Source organism: Ixodes scapularis, unplaced genomic scaffold (genome assembly GCF_016920785.2).
Source record: "Ixodes scapularis isolate PalLabHiFi unplaced genomic scaffold, ASM1692078v2 PGA_scaffold13__105_contigs__length_92229423, whole genome shotgun sequence".
Classification (NCBI taxonomy): Eukaryota; Metazoa; Arthropoda; class Arachnida; order Ixodida; family Ixodidae; genus Ixodes; species Ixodes scapularis.
This window is the reverse complement of record NW_024609839.1, coordinates 2938232-2959076: the sequence shown is the minus strand read 5'-3', so window position 1 is coordinate 2959076 and position 20845 is coordinate 2938232. Positions and strand designations below refer to the sequence as shown.

General features: G+C 46.7%; 1 pseudogene; it reads right to left on the bottom strand.

Annotated features, from left to right (window-relative positions):
- Positions 1-17169: 17169 nt before the first annotated feature.
- On the bottom strand, positions 17170-17840 carry LOC120845769 (annotated as a pseudogene).
- Between the last annotated feature and the right edge of the window lie 3005 nt (positions 17841-20845).

Below are 20845 nucleotides of genomic sequence, written 5' to 3'. Positions count from 1 at the left end.
TGGAAGCCTGTTGGAAGTCCAATTATCGGATTAGTTACTCGAGATTGCTCAACAACTTTAAGGTAGGTGTACTGTGTGATGCAGCCGCATCGACAGCAACTGGACGGAGTCGTTTTTACAGCGGAGCTGTTAAAGGTGTATCCACACAACGGACCAAAATGCTGTTTTGGTCCGCGGGCCGCGCATCACGTGATCTGACGTCACCGGTTTTCGAGGTCTGCCGGCGGTCCGCGGCCCGCGCTTGGGAGAAATGCCAAGCGACTTTTCTCGCCCGGACCTTGGCGGCGGATTGCGGCGTTTTTAGTATAATTGAAGTGCTAAGTCTGGCAACAAGTTGACTTTTGTTGTTTGGATTGGAATCCAAATTCAAAGTCGTGTTCTTTTGGCGCCAACTGTTGAAGACGAAGAAGACGAACCTTTTGTTGTGCGTCGACGGCGGCGTGGTGCGACGATGCAACTTTTTACTTCATCGCGCTCGTGGAGCAATTCCCCGCTCTGTGGGACAATAGATGCAAGCCCTTTTTGGTTCATTTAAGTCCATTTCGTCCTCAATAGTTAACGCCAGGGCCACCGCGGCCAAACGTCTCTTTCGTTCAACCTCCATCTTGGCTCCTTACAAATAGCCCCAAAGCAGCTCGCTGCATGCGTTTGGCGGAGCTGTGAGGTCGAGGGTTAGACCGGCCCGTTCACTCTGTCGTCTGCTCTTTTGGTCCGCCGTGTGGATGGTCATTGCAGCCGGGCGGCCCGCGGGCCGCGCATCAAGTGATCAATCGGTCCGCGGCCCGGTCCGTCGTGTGGATACACCTTTAGCGTTCCGCAATGAAGAAGTTGCTACTGCGCCTGCGCGCCGATAGCCTTGACTGTGGAGTTCCCGCTATTGTAGCGGGTTGCGGAGGGCCTTGCGGGACGGCAAAAACGATCTACGAAAACTCCCTATTTTTTCGCTTACGGAAGCGACGGAGATGCGCGTGCTTGGCTGAGGACATCGTATGCTAAGTTGAGGACTTGCTGTGTGTGTGTGTATGTTTATACAGACGGAACTTAGTGTGCCTCAAGGGGCGAGATAGCTGAGCAATTTAGCCAGTGCGGTACAACCGCTAGCCAAGGGTCTTTAACGTGGATCACTCAGTAGTGATACACGACCGCGCACCGGTACCTTACTCATCCAGATCAAAACGGACAGGGGTGAGGCTTAAACACTGGACCCGTGGGTTCTGCAGAGCGAGCTCTCGCTCCACCTGTTGCTAACGACATGCAAAGATTGGAATAAAGCCACCATCAACGTTACTATAGTCGGTTGCAAGCTAAGAAAAAACCGGAAATGCCTCTCAGAGGAAAATGTAACCCTACGCCGAGAAACGCCAGCCAATCGTTTTCATGACGTCACGTATCCGTGGACCAATCGCGATCCTTTTGAAAAAAAAAAAGCTCAACATGGCTGCTGGCCTTAGCAATGCGACGCTAGTTTCTCGTGACAATTATTCTGCTTTTTTGCACCGTGTTTTACGTGCCCGAGGTTACGCCACGAAATCTTAATGGTATCGGCTTGCGTTTGCAGCAATTTTTGCGCGACAACGTGAGAATCCAGCGACGCTATCGCCAACGAAAATTTCGAAGCGGGCGCGAGGCTTAGCACTGCTGAGAGGTATGTTAGACGGTATGTTAGACAGTATCTTGGACAGAAAATGAATTGGGAAGACGGTACATTGGACATGACTTTCTTTCTTTACTAAACAGCTATTTCGTTGACAAAAACGTATTCTAACTTATTTAAATGTCCTGAATGAATTAAATAAATATTGTAGTAGTTTAAGACACGTTTCCTGGAGCAAGAAAAAGCAACGTCGCTAGCGAACTACTTTCTCGACGGCGGAGGCACTTCAGATGGGCGCAATGCGCTTGTGGGTGGAGCTAAAAGATTGTTCTCAGTTTCACAGCTCCGCCTGCGACGGGGACTCAGTGGCGGTCACGAGAACTAGCAGCGCTGCAATCGAGCCTTGCTTCCGGATTGCCTAGTCCGTCAAGTTTGAATCGCAATACTTGTGCTTGGGCGAGTTGTTCATTTATGCTAACACTTATCAGCGCAAGAAAACAAACGCACACAAAAATAAATTTGAAACAGTCAAGGAAGGAACACTTACAATCCGCTGACTCTGATCTCTGTGGTGTATTACACTTCGTCTTGCTCATGTTTTTTGCTTTTCTATTATACAGATGGAAGTTAAAAAGAAAAAGCAAGAAAAGAAAAAAGGAAAGGAAGCTGTCAACGCGGTGGTAGTAGGCGACGCTCGAGACAGGGAAGCAAGATCCGACTGCAGCGCCGCTATTTCTCGTGACCGCCACCTGGGCCACTCGCCTCTGCAGGCGAAAATAGACCAGGGTGTAAGATAGACAGGTGGGGAAACGACCCATAGAAATCTACCGCAGCGCCGTGACCGCATTGTGTACTCGTCTGCTTGCGGGTGGCTTGCGGGTACCCCCGATTTGCGACAGATGGCGCTGCGGCGAGAAGAAAAAAATTGGAATCGGATTTGCATGGAACTCTATGGGAGAGTGCGCAAAATAAACTGAGAGCACGACAGTCCTCCATTGAAAATCCACGAGAAACCTTCTCCGTCAGTTTAACCGGTCGCCAGTGTTCGCCCACCTGGAGTGAGAGTTCGCGGTGCTCCACATAGATGGCGCCACAGAAAAAGAGAAAACCGAGGGGGACACAATCCGGTCGCTCATTTGGCTCTCGTTTCACCACCTGTCTATCTTACACCCTGGAATAGACCCTTCCCGAAATTCAGTCTGGCCACTTTGATCACTATCATCATCTGTGGAACGGCATCTGTGCCATACCAATGGCGGCCTTCTAGTGACTGGTAAAGGAAGACGTTGAAGATGCTCCTAAGCGGATCTTGCGAGGACTGTATATTCGGGGGGTCAGTATGACGCGACGTAGGAATGGAGCACAAGAGCTACGTAAGCGTTTATTTCTAATAACTCAGATTCAGTCAATCTGTGGGCGGCACACAATCGGCTTTAAAGCACCTTGGTGTATAGAATTTTCGCGAGGCATCTGAGTGGGTTGGAGCTTTGTTCTGAATGCAGGTTCTTGGTCACCATCGAACTGAAAGGGATCGAGAAAGAACTCACACTGAACAATTCCTCGCGTGCCGTTGACTTGCGAAAGTGACGGTCCCAATACAAGTTCATTTCCGCCATTGATATGGCAAAACATAAACTGCTTTACAAACCACCAGATGGCACTGAATTTCGAAACGGGTCTATATTGCTCCAGTAACGTTGGCCACCATCTCCCCTCCGCGTGCCATCGTTCTTCTCTGTCCCTTTCTCTTCTTTTGGTACAGTATTGACATCGTCACAGATGCAACCTGCCATTATGGGTAAGAAAGGTTTTATATACTGTCTCAGAAACTGGAAACTCTTTTACCAGCGTTTTCTTTCTTGCGCTTGTGCATAAAAACTCCGCAGAGAGCGCATGTACCATTTGAACGCTCGCAAAACACCCATATGATGCTAGGACATCGTAAAGACGTCCGCAGAACCATGTGTTCGGTCACGGTCTTGTACCCCTTTTTGGTAGAATCCTTCTGGTTTCAGTGATTTGCGCCGATTGCTTTCGCATGAACTGAAACGATAACAACTGTCCCTTGATATGCTCTGTTGAACCTATCCAAGAAATAGTTGCGAGAAGCAGCAAAATGTTGAAAAGGCCCACATCTATTTCTTTTTTTTTTTTTTTCGTTGTGATTCCTAAGTTTTTTAAGAGACATAGTCCTGGAACATCCTGAGATCGTTTTAATGCAGCACGGTAGTCGTGGGGGACTGTTTCGTTTCTGTCAATTCAATTACTGCGAATTTCTAAACCAGCTTTATAACTAGAATACGTGGATTAAAACAATGCTCCCCTAGTTCTTGAAGAAACGGCTGGTATTTACTAGATGTCCCTATTCGCAACTTTCAGCGATGGTGGTACCGCGGTGTGAGAATCGCGCTCCCTATAGCTTCTGGATGATCAGCCTCAAGGTAAATGGACATGCCTACACCTTCCTGGCGTGAAAAAAATAACGTTAGGCTCTAATACTGCTCGTATATAGCAAAATTAGAATTACTTACGCGTCGGAGACCCCGCCTCATACCGCTGTTCTACCACGATCCTCCAGATGACAGCCATTTTGATAGGCACCAGTGCGCCCTCTATAGGCCGTGAAAGTTGCGAATTGTGCGCAGTGTTCACAGCGCAGGCTCAGAGTTAGCCCCCCCCCCCCCCCCCCCCTTATTTTCGGAGAAGAACTGTAACCTTGCTGTATGGCTAGGTTGGACATTTGCATGTACGACCTCAGACAATCTGATGTTAATACGCCACTTCCGCGACCATTCAAAATGTACATGCATATGTGCAACCTAGATGCACTGATGTGCAATGCACGCTGCAGAAGCGTTGTGGAGACCCGCCGTAAGCTCTCGCTGAGCAGCGGCCGACTCAACTATGGCCACCAGAGAACACAACGAGCTTGAAGAAACGTTTCGAGCCTGGCAGGCTCTTTGTCAGTTTCAACTTTCGAGCCTACCAGGCTTGGATCGTTTTGCCGAGCTTTATTTGGAGCTGCCTTTGTCACTTGGAGAACTTAGGGCAGTATAGTTTTCATGTCATTACTCTGATTAGCGCGCTTTTTTAATCAAGGTAGGTAATCACTAGGTTAGGGGTATTTTGTCGCCGCGGGTACATATTTCAAAGTGCTGTTCACCGCACTTCGAATGAGTCACTGAATGCCCCGATGGGATTGGGGAATAGGGTGTATTCACGGGACGCCATATTGTTGGACGCTGTTCCGAGCGCATGTTCAGAACTAGCTCTCATTTATCGTAATTCAAGAACAACGATTCTGATTGTGTGGAATGGATGTTGACCGTACGTCTTCCTGCATTTCTCGCAGGCAGCGAAGTCAAAGCTATGGGTACCCGTGCGCTCGCAGCACTTGAGAACTAAAGCCAACGTCATTAGTGAAAAAACAGTTAGGGCGCAGGCGAGCTGGTGTAAGTTTACCATTTTGTAGACCACCTAAACTGGGTGGAAGAAACACGACGACGTCTTGAGACGTCGTCGTGTTTCTTCCACTCAGTCTCAAGTGGTCTAAAAGATGGTAAACGTTATTAGATTAGCTCAGTTACGGAACTAATCATAGACGCTGCTTGCACAAGCAGTACCCCCTCACTCACCACGACTCGCCTGCCGTCGCTCGACGCGCCGGACGGCTGCTTTGATAACTGCGGTTTATTCTATGGGAAACGTACGTTTCGAAGCACGGCGTCTAGATTGCGCTTCAGCTCTGCTCTATGGAACGCACAGTTATGAAACGAAAATGTAGATGGCGCGTCGAACGACGGCAGTTGGATTGAAGTAAGTGAGGGGGGTACTTCTTCCGTGGGAGTTCCACAAGTAAGAAAATCTAGTAACGTTGACTAAAGACCCTGCGAAAAGTGGCGCCATTCATTGTTGCGGGAATGCTCGAGACACGTGCCGCCCGCCACTTCTGAGAAGAACATGGCGTCTGAAGTCTAGCTCAGTGCTGCGCTGTGGCGCTATGATCTTCCCAAGGACTGCACGTTGCACATTCCTCGTGCATCGACGCACCTTGCGCTACTTTTAAAACAAGAAGGGGCTTTATTGAGCACCGATCAACGCTGTGCGCGCGCGGTGTTCACTGTTTCTGAAATGCCCGAAAACGTTGTCGTCCAGCATTGTACTGAGAATCCACTGCGAGCAACGTCTAACAGAATGGTGTGCCGCGAAAACCGCCCATTCAGAGGCACGAGCTTCAACAGTGCTTTCGTAAGGTGCGTTCTGCACTATCAAGACTGCAAGCCCTCTTGGCAGCCCGTACAAGCATTTGGAAGCTCGCAGTCGGCTCGTGTTCAGCAGCCGCGGGTTCAGCTATGGCCGCCACTGAATATCCCGATGTCATGGGAAGTGCGTTGTTCATAAATCGAACTCTCACCTATCGGCTGCCGAAAACGACAACCTTCAAGATGTGGGAAGGACGTTACGAAGGCGTTGTGGAAACTGGCCGCCATGACATGCCATGCGCAGTGATGCCATTTGGAAAGAGCAGTCCTATTGTAGACAAGGGAAGGCCCCATGTGGTGCGCACGAGCGGATGAAATGTTCCCAGAACAACTGCAATCGAACCTCGAAGCCTTCGGAGCGAGTGAGAACCACTAATTGCGGCTCGGACCGCGTGCCGACGGGTGGCCCGTTCGAATAAGGGGTACCCGAAAGGCGTCTATCGAACGGCAGCCCGTTTATAAATGATCCCGCGTCTTCACATACCCCGGGTAGCGGGTTCGGGCTCTGCGAGGTGCGCGCATAAACCAGATTCGCCCGAGGCAGAGCATCTGCGCCTGCGCAGTGCCGACGGCAGCCCATCGCAGTGGCACGACTTCAGAGAGTTGAGCTGGTCCATAGCAGCTTTCACCACATTTGAGATTTGTTTTCTCGGCTAACATGTGGTACTTTGTTCACGAGGTCAGTGTCTTTTTTTTTTTTTTTTTTTTTATTATTTGGAGACGAACAGGACGTTTGGTAACTATTTGTGAGACCTTAAACTAAAACAATCAAGCACGGTGAACGCGCCGCGATCCTCCGCTTTTTTTCTATAGGTTCAGCCGATGATAGCAAACCGTGAAACCCACCAAGACAGCACAGCGCTGTGATGACGATGCGCTTTTTTCGCTGCTTCGTTATCTATCTCGTATCAATAGCATCGGCTGCGGGCGCTTATGGCCAGAACATCCATTGGGTCAGAACATCCATCGAGTCAAAACATCGAAGAGGTCACGTGACACCAGAGTCAGAACATCCAACGAGTCAAGACATCCATCCGAGTCGAAACATCCATCGAGTCAGAACATCCATCCGAGCCTAAACATCCATCGAGTCAAAATATTCATCGAGTCAGAACATCCATCAGAGTCGAAACATACATCTGAGTCAAAACATCCATTGAGTAAAAACATCCATCAGAGTCAAAATATCCATCTGATTCAAAACTATTATTTGAATGAAAAGAAAAGAAAACAATATATATGGTAAATACCTAAAAAGTTGTAATACATGAAAAAACAAAACTAAAATTTGTTCCAATAGTCCTTCCGTAATTTAAAAACTACTATTTATATACAATTGAGTAAATCCATGTAGAGTGCTTTCTCCGAGAGTGAGACTAACTTAAAAAAAACACGAACTAAAGCTACGATTCTCTCGGAATAACGTTACTGATCACGGCGAACGTCTGCGACAAGAGCGACTTGAAACAATTCAGAGGCTTAACACAAAAATGGAAGCAATTGACTGGCGAGGTGAAATTAATTTTTCTGAAGGGCTTACGCTGCATAATTCAGCGACAACAGTATTTTGGTCCCTCGAGCAATGGCGCGCCTCAGTGCCAGCCCATCGCGCGCTCTGCTGCTCCCACCCATATAAAACTTTTTTTTTTTTTTTTTTTTTTTAATTTAATGCGGCGAAGCGAAATACTTTTAAAACAGAGTCATTCTGTTTTGAAAATTGTTTCACCATCACAAGCTTGAGAGTGCTCTAACTTTTCATGTGAATAACAATATCGTTCTTTTCATTTGGATGATTTTTATCACGTAGCTTTTGAATGAATTGCTAAAATTTGTTAGCCCACATTGCCTGGAAAAATACACTTTTCTTTCCGAACCTCTTAGGAAAGCATTGACATACACCAAGCTAAAATTAAAGAATGGCTGTCGCACTGGTTTCTTCAAAGGCGATCTAAATACCTATCATTTTTATATGGATTCAAAAGGCCTTGTCCATTGTCTGTGGGTCACGTAGCTGCCACGAATCGCAGAGTAGCGTGCTCTTGAGCTGCACGGGTCAAACGACAGCAAATAAAACGCTACCAAGACGGCAAAGCAGCGTATTTTACCGATAGTGCAAGCAAATTACAATCTTAAACCACGTCGCGTGATCACGTAACATTACCGATCGCCGCTTTCGAGAGCCATTGCCACTGCGCCGTCGTGTCCTACCTGATTTTATTACGGAGTGGACCACCAAAATACTTTCTTATTTTACGCTCCGTTATGCTACAAGAAAGACACAGGGTCACTGACGAGCGTACACCCACTAATACGGGATAAAACAAAAGAAAAATTATTTAGGTCCGTTTACATGCCCCTGACGATATTAACTTTAATATTTTGTTTATTTATTTATTAATAAAAACAACATACCATGAGTGGTTCAAGCAGGGACCAAGAAATACAACAGCAATTATCTTGCAGAAAAAATAAACAAAAAGGTAACTAACACTGGTAGAGGAAAATTGAAGAAATCGGAATCACAAAATACATATAAAAACCCACGTTTATTTAATAGCCTAAATAACTGACAAGGTCTCAATAAGATAATAAAATCGTAAAGGCAGTTCACAGCTCAAATAATAGTAAAGAAATAAGAACATAGGTATCCTATCCACTTCCGTCAAATACCGAACTCAATTTTGTCCTTCATAAATTATTAAATTTTATCTAGGAGGGTATCCAAACGGTCCTTGCTTACCATAACGTCAAAAGTCATTTACACAACAGCTCTCTCCTTTCAGGCAAAAAACGATAGAACATTCAACTCGTCAAAATAATCATGACAGCCATCCGAGTCAAAACATCCATCGAGTCAGAACATCCATCCGAGTCTAAACATCCATGGGATCAACACATCCATTGAGTCAGAACATCCATCCGAGCCTAAACATCCATGGGGTCAAAACATCCATCGAGTCAGAACATCCATCCGAGTCAAAACATCCATCGAGTCAGAACATCCACCGAGAAAAAACATCCATCAGGCCACGTGACACCAGAGTCAGAACATCCAACGAGTCAAGACATCCATCCGAGTCGAAACATCCATCGAGTCAAAACATCCATCCGAGTCGAAACTGTTGGAACTTTCGCGAGGACAGCATCGGATTCCCTCTGCGGAGAGGATGCACGCGAGGAGCGAGCTGAACCTCGCACCACTGCTTGTCTCGGCGGAGACGATTTATGATCGCGCGCGGGGGTCGAGAGGTAAACTTCGTACCCGCAGCGGCCGGATGCAGCCGCGAAGATCAACAGCTGGGAAAGTGGAGACGGACAGAACGAAAGCTGGAACGCTACGGATCGGAGAACGAGAAAGTGGCTCGTCTGTTTGGAACGTGTGTGTAGTGTGTGTAGTTTAAAATAAAAGTGTTGAGATTTGTTGAGACTGATCGATATCTCGGAACGCCAAGAAGCAACAATTCCCTCAACAAAAATAATTGGTGCCGAAACCCGGGAAAAGAGACTACTGCACTACCAATGAAGCCGACGAGCAACGTGTGACCGAATCGCCAGCAGACAGAGAAGAGAAAGTAACGACTGAACGAGCGAAATCTGGTAATCAACGGCAACATCTACGATAGACCGACACAAGCAAGCAGCACTACAAGCCAGGACTGAACGGCAATGGACGTCCTCAAGAAAAAACGAAAAACGCATCGAACGCAAGTAACGAGGCTCCTCAGCGAGGCAAAGGATTTATTACAATCAGCTACGGCGACCGTCGATGATCTCGATATATTGATCGAACGTCTAAGCCTCGCTCGCGACCAACTCAACCACGTAGATGCCGCGATCGAGTCGTTGATTTCCGAAAAAGAAGCAGAAGCGGAATTCACGCAAGTGATAGATTATTCTGACAAGATCGTCACGTGCCTAGCGAAGCTCAAAAGGAAAGTAAAAAGCCCGGAGGACAGCCAACGAACAAGCGGCAAACCGAACGAAGAGCGGGAAGCAAGAAAGGTGACATCAAAAATCAAGCTTCCCAAATTAGAGCTCATCAAGTTTAACGGACACCGAAGAAATTGGCAGCCCTTCTGGGAGCAATTTCAGACCGCCATCCATGAAAATCCGGAACTATCGTCCTCAGAAAAATTCAACTACTTGAGGTCAGCCCTGACTGGTGATGGAGCAGCCGCCATCGCAGGACTGCACCCAACCGCTGAATGCTACGCCCACGCCATCGAGCTCCTGCAGCAGCGGTTCGGGAACCAGGCGGAGCTGATACAGGACCACATGACAGGGCTCATGGACATCATTCAGGCGCCGTCATCGCGCAGCGTCAGAGCTCTGCGGCGGGTCTACGACAGCGTCCAGGCTCACATCCGGGGCCTTCGGGCGTTGGGTGTTACGGATCAGTCATACTGTGCCATGCTCTACCCGGTTCTGCTTCGTGCGCTTCCGGATGACATGAGGCTCGAGTTCAACCGCAAGATGTCTTCGGGGAACGCCGAAAACGCCACCGCCGGGGGAACATCAGCAACCGACATCGGCTCCGACTCAGCACGCTTGATCGGATCGAGGCTGTTTAAGTACGTAAGGACACACCTCGAAATGAAAGTGGATGAAGTCCACTTCTGGACGGATTCTATGATCGCTCTGCATTGGATTAGGGGAGAGCCATCCAGGTGGAAGACGTTCGTGAAAAATATAGCACAAGAAATTCAAGCAAACAACGAGAAGGCAATGTGGCACCACTGCCCGGGGAAAGAAAAACCTGCCGACCTGATGACACGAGGGCTGTCCGCGGATCGACTGCTGTCTGCACCGCTCTGGTGGAACGGACCAACTTGGTTGCTGCTGCCCGCGACAGAGTGGCCTGGGGAAAGTGACGAGGAGCTTTCCCACGACGGGCTCGAGGAGAGGACTCTAAGAGCAGAGCTCTTCGAGGTAACTGCAACTGTACCGGAAGAGTTGCTGGACATCTCAAGGTTCAGCTCGGCCTTGAAACTCCACAGAACAACGGCCTGGATTTTACGGTTCATCTATAACCTCAGATCGTCAGAAAAAAGGATGGGACCACTGACCGCCGAGGAGATCCACGTAGCGCAAACACACTGGATAACGAGAGCACAAAGATCAGCGTTTGCCTCCGATATTGACTGTGCAGCAAAGAGAATGTCGCCCCCACCTGGGTCGCTCTTGCGTGACTTTCGCACTTTCATCGATGAAGAGGGATTGCTGAGGATCAGCGGTCGACTTCAGTCATCAAACCTGACGCAAGAAGAACGCCACCCCATTGTACTGCCTAAGGAGCATCGATACTCAACGTTGCTGACTATCGACGCCCATCGCCAGGTACTGCACGCGGGAGCCGGGGACACTCTCGTGCAGCTGCGCGAGAAGTACTGGATCCTTCGTGGAAGACAGCTGGTAAAGAAAGTAGTGCGTGCGTGTGTGACCTGCCAGCGATTCAACGCGACTCCTGCAAGTGCTCCAACGGGACCCTTGCCGGCGGATCGTACAACGCGAGTGGACCCGTTTGAAGTAGTGGGCACAGACTTTGCGGGACCCCTGTATGTTAAGGCGAACGACCTCACCAGCAAATGTTACGTCTTGTTGTTTACATGTGCGGTTACCCGAGCGGTACATTTAGAGTTAGTGACAGACATGTCGACAAAGAGCTTTCTGTATGCCTTTCGCAGATTTGTGTCGCGGAGAGGAGTATGCCGCGTCATTTATTCGGATAACACTTTGACATTTAAACGGGCCTCAAAAGAACTAAGGGAACTGTGGAAGACACTCCGACACCCTGATGTGATTCAGCATTTTGCCAATGCTGGCATAGAGTGGCGATTTATTGTCGAACGAGCGCCATGGTGGGGAGGTTTTTATGAGAGGCTCGTGCGCTCAGTAAAGGTGTCATTGAGGAAGGTGATCGGAAAGAAATGCCTGGGCGCAGATGAATTGGCCACGGTTCTCACCGAAATTGAAGCTGTGGTGAATTCGAGACCATTGACCTTTGTATACAACGAGGTGGGAGAGGGCGACCCTCTCACGCCTGCGAGCTTTCTAATCGGTAGACGGCTGACGGCGCTGCCGGCGGCCGGGGGAGAGCCGCTCGCTTCGACACCGGAGACACTTCGCGGTCTGTGGCGAAAGCGAAAACGGATGCTAAATTTATTTTGGGGGACGTGGGGGGCGGAATACCTCCGAGAACTGAGGTCTGCTTACGCTAGTCACCAAAAGCAGTCCCCTCCGCCCCGAGTGGGCCAGTTGGTCCTTTTGAAAGAGCCACTTCCACGACTGCTTTGGAAGCTTGGAAAGGTTGAGAAGGTATTTTATGGACGCGATGCAAGGGTTCGTTCATGCGAGATTCGCGTACATCGCGGTACAGTATTGCGAAGGCCAGTGCAACTAATCTACCCCCTAGAAATGACGGAACTCTAGAATGTGCTCGCGCCCATTCGGTGGGGAGTGTGTTGGAACTTTCGCGAGGACGGCATCGGATTCCCTCTGCGGAGAGGATGCACGCGAGGAGCGAGCTGAACCTCGCACCACTGCTTGTCTCGGCGGAGACGATTTATGATCGCGCGCGGGGGTCGAGAGGTAAACTTCGTACCCGCAGCGGCCGGATGCAGCCGCGAAGATCAACAGCTGGGAAAGTGGAGACGGACAGAACGAAAGCTGGAACGCTACGGATCGGAGAACGAGAAAGTGGCTCGTCTGTTTGGAACGTGTGTGTAGTGCGTGTAGTTTAAAATAAAAGTATTGAGATTTGTTGAGACTGATCGATATCTCGGAACGCCAAGAAGCAACAATTCCCTCAACAGAAACATCCATCGAGTCAAAACATCCATCGAGTCAGAACATCCATCCGAGCCGAAACATCCATCAAGTCAAATATCCATCGAGTCAGAACATCCATCCGAGTCGAAACATCCATCTGATTCAAAACTATTATTTGAATTGAAAAGACAAGAAAACAATATATATGAATTTTTTCCGGCTCGAGACTGCGAATTTTGGCAAGTGCCAGTTTCGGGCACTTGCCAAAATTGGATGTAGGATCCCTCGTGTTCGTGTTTTATTTTTGTCACTGAGTATATTTGGCTATTTGTCATCTGCAGTCCTGACATTTCAGGATGCCCTTAATTATCTTAACAGAATTACAATCCTTGTAGTTCTTCCGTAGAATGAACTGAACAGCACACATGGGCCAGTTTCCTTGAATAAACCTCTTTGAATGCCTCACGATGTCTTGGTGTCTTATTCAACCAAATGACTCTATTCGAACGATATGCACTACGATGTGTCCGGTAGAAGTAATCGTGACACAAATGAGTGTAGAGACACTACGACGGGGTACAAATACCCACAAAAGTTATAATACACGAAAAAACAAAACTAAAATTTGTTTCAATAGTGCTTTCGTAATTTAAAAACTATTATTTATATACAATTGAGCAAATCCATGTAGAGTGCTTTGTCCGAGAGTGAGACTAACTTTAAAAAACCACGAACTAAAGCTACGATTCTCTCGGAATAACATTACTGATCACGGTGAACGTCTGGGACAAGAGCGACTTGAAACAATTCAGAGGCTTAACACAAAAATGGAAGCAATTGACTGGCGAGGTGAAATAAATTTTTCTGAAGGGCTTACGCTGCATCATTCACCGACAACAGTATTTTGGTCCCTCGAGCAATCGCGCAGACTCGGAGTCAGCCCATCGCGCGCTCTGCATCTCCCACCCATATGTAAAAAAAAAAAGGAAAAAAAAAACAATGTTTTTTTAATTAATGTGGCGAAGCAAAATACTTTTAAAACAGAGCCATTCTGTTTTGAAAAAATGTTTCACCATCTCAAGCATGAGAGTGCTCTAACTTTTCATGTGAATAATAATATCGTTCTTTTAATTTGGATGATTTTTATCACGTTGCTTTTGAATGAATTGCTAAAATTTGTTATCCCACATTGCCTGGAAAAAATACTCCTTTCTTTCCGAACCTCTAAGGAGCGCATTGACATACACCAAGCTAAAATTATAGAATGACTGTCACACTGGTTTCTTCAAAGGCGATCAAAATACCTATCATTTTTATATGAATTCGAAAGGCCTTGTCCATTGTCTGTGCGTCACGTAGCTGCCACGAATGGCAGAGTAGCGTGCTCTCGAGCTGCACGGGTCAAACGACATCAAATAAAACGCCACCAAGACCGCAAAGCAGCGTATTTTCGCTGTAATGCAAGTAAATTACAATCTTAAACCACATCGCGTGATCACGTAACATTACCGATCGCCGCTTCCGAGAGCCATTGCCACTGCGCCGTCGTGTCCTACTTGGTTTTATTACGGAGTGGACCACCAAAATACTTCCTTATTTTACGCTCCGTTATGCTACAAGAAAGACACAGGGTCACTGACGAGCGTACACCCCCTAATATGTGATAAAACAAAAGAAAAATTATTTAGGTCCGTTTACATGCCCCTGACGATATCAACTTTATTATTTTGTTTATTTATTTATTAATAAAAACAACAGACCATTAGTGGATCAAGCAGGGACCAAGAAAAACAACAGCAATGATCTTGCAAAAAAAAAAAGTAACTAACACTCGTAGAGAAAAATTGAAGAAATCGGAATCACAAAATACATATACAAACCCACGTTTATTGAATAGCCTAAGTAACTGACAAGGTCTCAATAAGATAATAAAATCGTAAAGGCAGTTCACAGCTCAAATAATAGTAAAGCAATAAGAACATATCCTATCCACTTCCGTCAAATACCGAAGTCAATTTTGTCCTTCATAAATGATTAAATTTTATTTGGGAGCGTATGCAAACGGTCCTTGCTTACCATAACGTCAAAAGTCGTTTACACAACAGCTAGCACTCTCCTTTCAGGCAAAAAACGATAGAACATTCAGCTTGTCAAAATATTCATGACAGCCATCCGAGTCAAAACATCCATCGACTCAAAACATCCATCGAGTCAGAACATCCATCCGAGTCTAAACATCCATAGGGTCAAAACATCCATTGAGTCAGAACATCCATCCGAGTCAAAACATCCATCGAGTCAGAACATCCACCGAGACAAAACATCCACAAATGGATGTTTTGACTCGATGGATGTTCTGACGCGTTGGATGTTCTGACTCGGAATCACTTAACGACAAACGGAATAAAATTGACCGATTTTCTACGTGGCCACATGGAGTTTGCGATAGTGTATGTGCTCATAACAGTATTTTTCAGACTGTTGCCCGCGGAGTGTACAGTCAGGAACAAAAGTCCCCAGGACGTGTGAACTGCGGCTGAAACGCATTGCTCTGCCATCTGCCGGCGAATCGCCTGGTTTCGAGATCACACAAAAGTGCATGCGCGTCCTACTCTGCCTGCCCAAACATGTGCGTTTTCCCTCTCTTCTGCGGCACAGCACCTAACTAGGAATCGGGCACGTGGTACGGCCTCAGAAAGAGCGCTGGCAGCTGACGAGCGTCTGCTACATATTCCAAAACTCGAGATAAAACCCGGGGCATTGCGCCGCATTTCGCCGTGTCAGCGCACCTTGCTTTATCACCAGTTCATCTTATCGCTCAGTTGAGCTGCCGTGACGGTACTACGCGCCCGATTCCGAGTTAGGCGCCGCGCCGCAGAGGAGCGGGAAAGCGCACATGTTGGCAGGCACAGCAGGACGCGCATGCGCTTTTCTGTGATCTCGAAACCAGGCTACCCGCCGGCAGATGGCAGAGCAATGCATTTCAGTCGCAGCTCGCGTGTCCTAGAGGCTTTTGTCTCCGACTGAACGTATAGGTTTAAAAGTTGCAAAATATACGCGTTGCAAACGATCTCCACGTGCGAACAATTCGAAAGCCTGTTCTTTCTGGGCGAATCATTATGACGAGACGTTAAAAAAATGTTGCGAGTAACCGACCATGTTAATGAGGATTTATGTGGGTGGTTTCATTTGAATTCGATCAAGCTCGTCGGGGACAGTCTTCATATTTATTTAAATTGTAGGTAGTTGTTTTATCTTTTCGAGAAATAAAACTGTCGTTAAAAATTAAAAAAAAAGAAAGAAAACAGTTTAACACGAGAAAATTCAGAAGTGCCAGAAAATGAAATTTGTAAAAGACTTAATTTTATTTTTCCTCAAATTTGCACGTCGTTTTAAGGTTATTGGCTTCATTCGAGCAGCTGATATATCTTTCCGCTGCATGAAATGTTTCCAACCATTTTCAGCAATAAAGCAGTGATTTCTAGTTTTTCCATAGTTACTTTTTTTGTATAAAATAGCGAACTTGCTACCTGAAGCCATTTCGCCTCCAATTTGATTTGGTCCAGTAATGACGTCAAACAAGCATCAGTGCGTACATGTTATCGTAGGTGATCTGCTGGGGTAACATTTGTTGGGCATTGCTGCCGAACAAAATTATATTTAGCATGCAGCTTATTAAAATTCTAAAATATATAAAATTAGTTTTTTATATTTATATATCTAACTTTTTTATAGTTTATAAGGCCTTCAATACTGGAAATAAGTCTTGGGTGTAATATTTGTGTTGTATTTCGGGGACAAGCAGTTAAATCAGTCAATTTTTGCCTGTCACTCAAGCCTCGGCTGAACTATGGCGGCGTCACCGCAGTGCTACTGGCGGTCTTTATAATAACGGATATTTTGGAAGCTACCTTGCCCTATTTATGTGCTGTTGTATTTGCTCATAGCAACTTCTGGAATATCGGGGGGACTGTACGGAGGGATACAATAAACAATTGGAGTGAACAGTAACGCCACTCTTAGTCCGAGAGCGAGGCGAGTCAGATTGTGTATCACAAGCTCTGGCAGTCCAGTGTTCTTATCTTGACAATCGCTGCATCACAAAATGACATGAAAAAATAGCAATTTAAAAATAAACACCACGAGATCTTTCAGAGAGCAGTTCAGTACCTATCTCTGTATTTGTAGAGGTGTGACAATTATGATTTTCACTTACGAACGTACAGACTATTTTTGTTCACAAACTTGAACTGTTTAAACTTTGTAGAGCGTATATTATTTTGTGTATAAGCTTAATAGTTGAGCAGACAAGATGGAAAAAGAAAAACACGCCATGGTTTCACATCATCAAAAACTTCATTTAACGAGTAACATATCCGTGCTAATGAAATACGAATACATAAACGTCGACAACTGTGCGGAACACTACCGTACGTTCACGCAGAGGCTTTTACGAAAAGGTCTGTCGTCTCCCTGGATAGTTTGCAAGATTACGTATATGCGCTCTTTACCTTCCAAGATACCATAAAGACTCTAAAATACCGATTATGCGCCTCGCTGAAGACACACTTTCCCGTTTTCAAATCGCCACAGGTGAGAGAGGCGGATGCTCTTTTGAAGCCGGTGCAGACTCCCATTCGTCTTTCTAGGTTTTAGGAAAAACACTCACGTCATCGTCTTCTAAATTCGTAGAGACATATGTCTTTCCCACACATTCCCAGCTTGTTCACAAGGTCAATTGATGTTCCTAAGACCGCATCCACAGGCGAACGGAGGTTGTTCACCATCGCCTTCCTCGCAGCACACTTCCCCGGCTAAACCTTGGGCGAGTTTGGCGCAAGCTTGTGCCAGGCGTAAGCCAATTTCGCTCTAGCTCGCGCCCGTCTGGCCCAAGCTTAGGCCGAGGAAGCTGATGCTATCTCAGGTGACGCTGATGTTATCAAAGGCATTTTTGCTGTATCCCGAGGCATAAACAACTCTACTTCACCTTCGAAAGATCGGCTCGTTTGAACTCGTAGAGCTCAAATCTATCCTTAGAATGAGCAGGCGCTCGGTCAGATATATACGTTAGTGACGCAGACTGGAATGTACTCCTGCAGCCAGTCTTCAATGCTCCTCAGAGCGAGTACCACGTAGGGAGGAAGGACGTAGCTCGGATCTTCATACACGACACAGAAACATCCGAGACCTTGCGAGATCGACACAACACAGGTGAATAATGATGTTCGCACCGGCGGTGGGCTTGTATTTCACGCGGCAGAATCACCGTCCAGTTTTCTGCGGAATTAAAATGCAATGTGTCTTCAGTCGGCGACATGTTAAGAGTAAGGTGGAAGCTCGTCCCACCTCTTTCCACGTTAGCAGAGCGAACGATAGAGAGGAGGTCGCCTCCTGTCCAGGGTTCTCTTTGCTAAAATAGAAAAAGGGCTGCAGGCCGTGCCATTTTCTACGCTCGAGCCTTTGGCGCGTGCTTTGCTCGATTTCCGAAGCCACGATCACACGCTAAGCTGTATATTCGTAAACATTTGAGAGATGTATCGTGATCACCCTGCTATTCTTGATCCGAACCGTTGGCTTACACGAATGAATTTGCGAGTGCGAAATCTCGTGGCTCACTTTTGCTCCTCTTTCAAAAAGGTGTCCGTGTCCGCAGTCTTATTCACTACAATGACGTTCTATCAATCGTGCAAACTGTACTTTTCTCATCTGAAATCAATTGTAATGCTTGTGAGGAGGGTTAATCAATGATGGGGCACTCCTTGCATTCGCCTCATAAACAATCGGGCGTAGAGTCAGGACAATGGCACAAAGCGACAATCGCCTCCGCTCTTATTTTTGGCTCCCGTGCGTTGTTAAGGAAAGGTTAACTGAAATCAAAACTGATTGCAGCACACGACTGTGCACAAGGTTCGGTGAGGGCTTAGCTTAACCTATTTGTTTCGCAGCGAATAGAACTTGATCAGTCCTAATGTGGAGTCCGGGTGTGTTTTCTTGGAAGAGGTGGGAGGCTTCTCGTATACACCTCGCCATGTAACGTTTGACGACGACTTGATGTTACCTATCCTTCATAATGTCCTCAGCGTCCTTCTTATAAGAATCTGCTGAAAGCAGTCAAGATCATTGTCGGTGTGAAACCGCGTGGCTGACTGCACGATGTCCTCGCTTATCTCGGCGCCTTGGTACGGCTCCAGACGCTCCCATACACCAACACGTTCACGAAGTCGTTGGACTTTCTCAAAATAAAATCCCGATGCCTCATGGATTAAACGTCGACCTCGTTAACAGTTGGCAGACACAAGCGTAAGTAGCTGGCATCTCTCCTGATGAGGCGCTACTTTGACGAAGGCTTCTCTGAAGTTCGCCCACCACATGGTCACAGTCGAGGAATGAGAGTTCATTGCGAGCACTTGATTCACTCGTTGCAAGGCTATTTGCTGTAGCCAACGTTTTACGTACCTGTATGCTGTACAACCCTTCGATTTCCCGCTGTTTTCTTGCAGCGTGAGAGGGAAGGCTCTTTTGGGTTTTAGGACACCCGGCATACGTGAGGGAGCTGTCTGGAGTCCTGTAGCAGATATTAGAGAGTTTTAGTAGATCGTTCCGATACCTCCGATAGCCCCGATAACGATACTATGCATGCGCAAGGGAGGCGGTGGCGGAGTATCGGGATATCGTTATCGGAGTCATGGGAACGATCTACTAAAACTCTCCATTTCTCCGTTAATGTCTTCTACGACTTCATGTTCTTCGACGAATTTAGTCGGACAGCATGAAGATGGGTCAGACACCGTACACGCTGAGAGTTGTACACCGCTGCGCCGAAAAGAGTTCTGAATAAGCATATTTGTCAACAGCACAGCAGCAGCTTTGGATTGAGGCAGGGTTTTCTTCAATGAATCACCGTCGAGGTCCGTTGCGTGACGAAGATTTTGGTTGCGGTATATCACGAACCTTATGTCTCCAAGTAGTAGGCTGAGTATACTTTATTCTTTGGCTGGAAACTGCAGACATGACTGAAATGGGGATGTACGAAATACGAATGATTCTTTACTTCCAAGTTAAAACCAGTGTTAATCCTTTACAAAGTGCAGCCGTTTGCTTCTGAATTATCTCTCTCGCTTTAGTTTTGACGCTGCTGTGGTAGACTCTAAGATTTGGTAAATTATAGTCGCTGAAACTCATCACCGCCAAAGCGCGCGCTGTTTGTCTTTTCATATAAAGGGGACGCAAGTAGAGTGCACGAAAAAGGACGATTATAAAATCAAGGGCTGAACGAGAGGAGCAAACATTAGTTAAGAAGGCAAGTATAAAATCAGATACACGTTTTTAAAAGGGATAGCCGCCGACAAAGAGTTTCTCTTTGGTCTGCTGCTTGCGTGCCCATAAGCAGAGTGGTCATATCTGTAGATAGATTGCGATGCCTGTGCGGATGAAATGGCGTGCATGCAGAAACTGGGCATGAGAATGTCGAAGGTCGGCTCTGTTAAACTCCTTCTGTGATAGCCTTGAATCCACGGAACCAGGCAATTTTTGCGCGCTGAGAAGTGTCGAGCATGAGATCTTTTGACGAGGAAAGGATGGTTGGGGACGGTGCACCGGTACACAGCCTCGGACGGATGCATTAGGTCAACAAAGATTATCGCATGGCGAGCTGTGTGACAAGCATCGCTACCCCTCGCGCTGATCAAGAGGGAAGGGCGTTCACGTCACTTATAAACGACAAAGTGCAACATACAAGGTGAACATTGATACCCCATTCGGCGCAAAAAAGAACACCTGTTTTTTTTTTTTTTTTTTATTTTTTTATTTTGGAGACGACTGCTTTTGAAGAAAGACATTAAGTTGTGGCACAGCTCTACGTGACTATGAGGCGCAAAGAAAACGTTGCTGCCGATGAAATGGTGCCGACTCCGGGTGAATTCTGAGTTTAGAACAATATGAATATATATATATATATATTTTTTTTTTTTTTTAAATATGTAAACAAATTACAATCGGATAGGCAAGTCTCCTGGTTGAACGTCGGCTGCCTTCCTAAGGCTTATGGGAAACTTAAAAGATTAAAACAGCGCAAAAGACAGCGGACAGGGTAAAGAAGGACACAGACAGAGCGCTGACTCGCAACCAAATTTTCATTGAACTGAACGGTGCAGTATATACGCACAATTGAAAACAAAAAGAATAAAATCAGCCTGGAGAACAGCCACAAGCAAAAGCACAA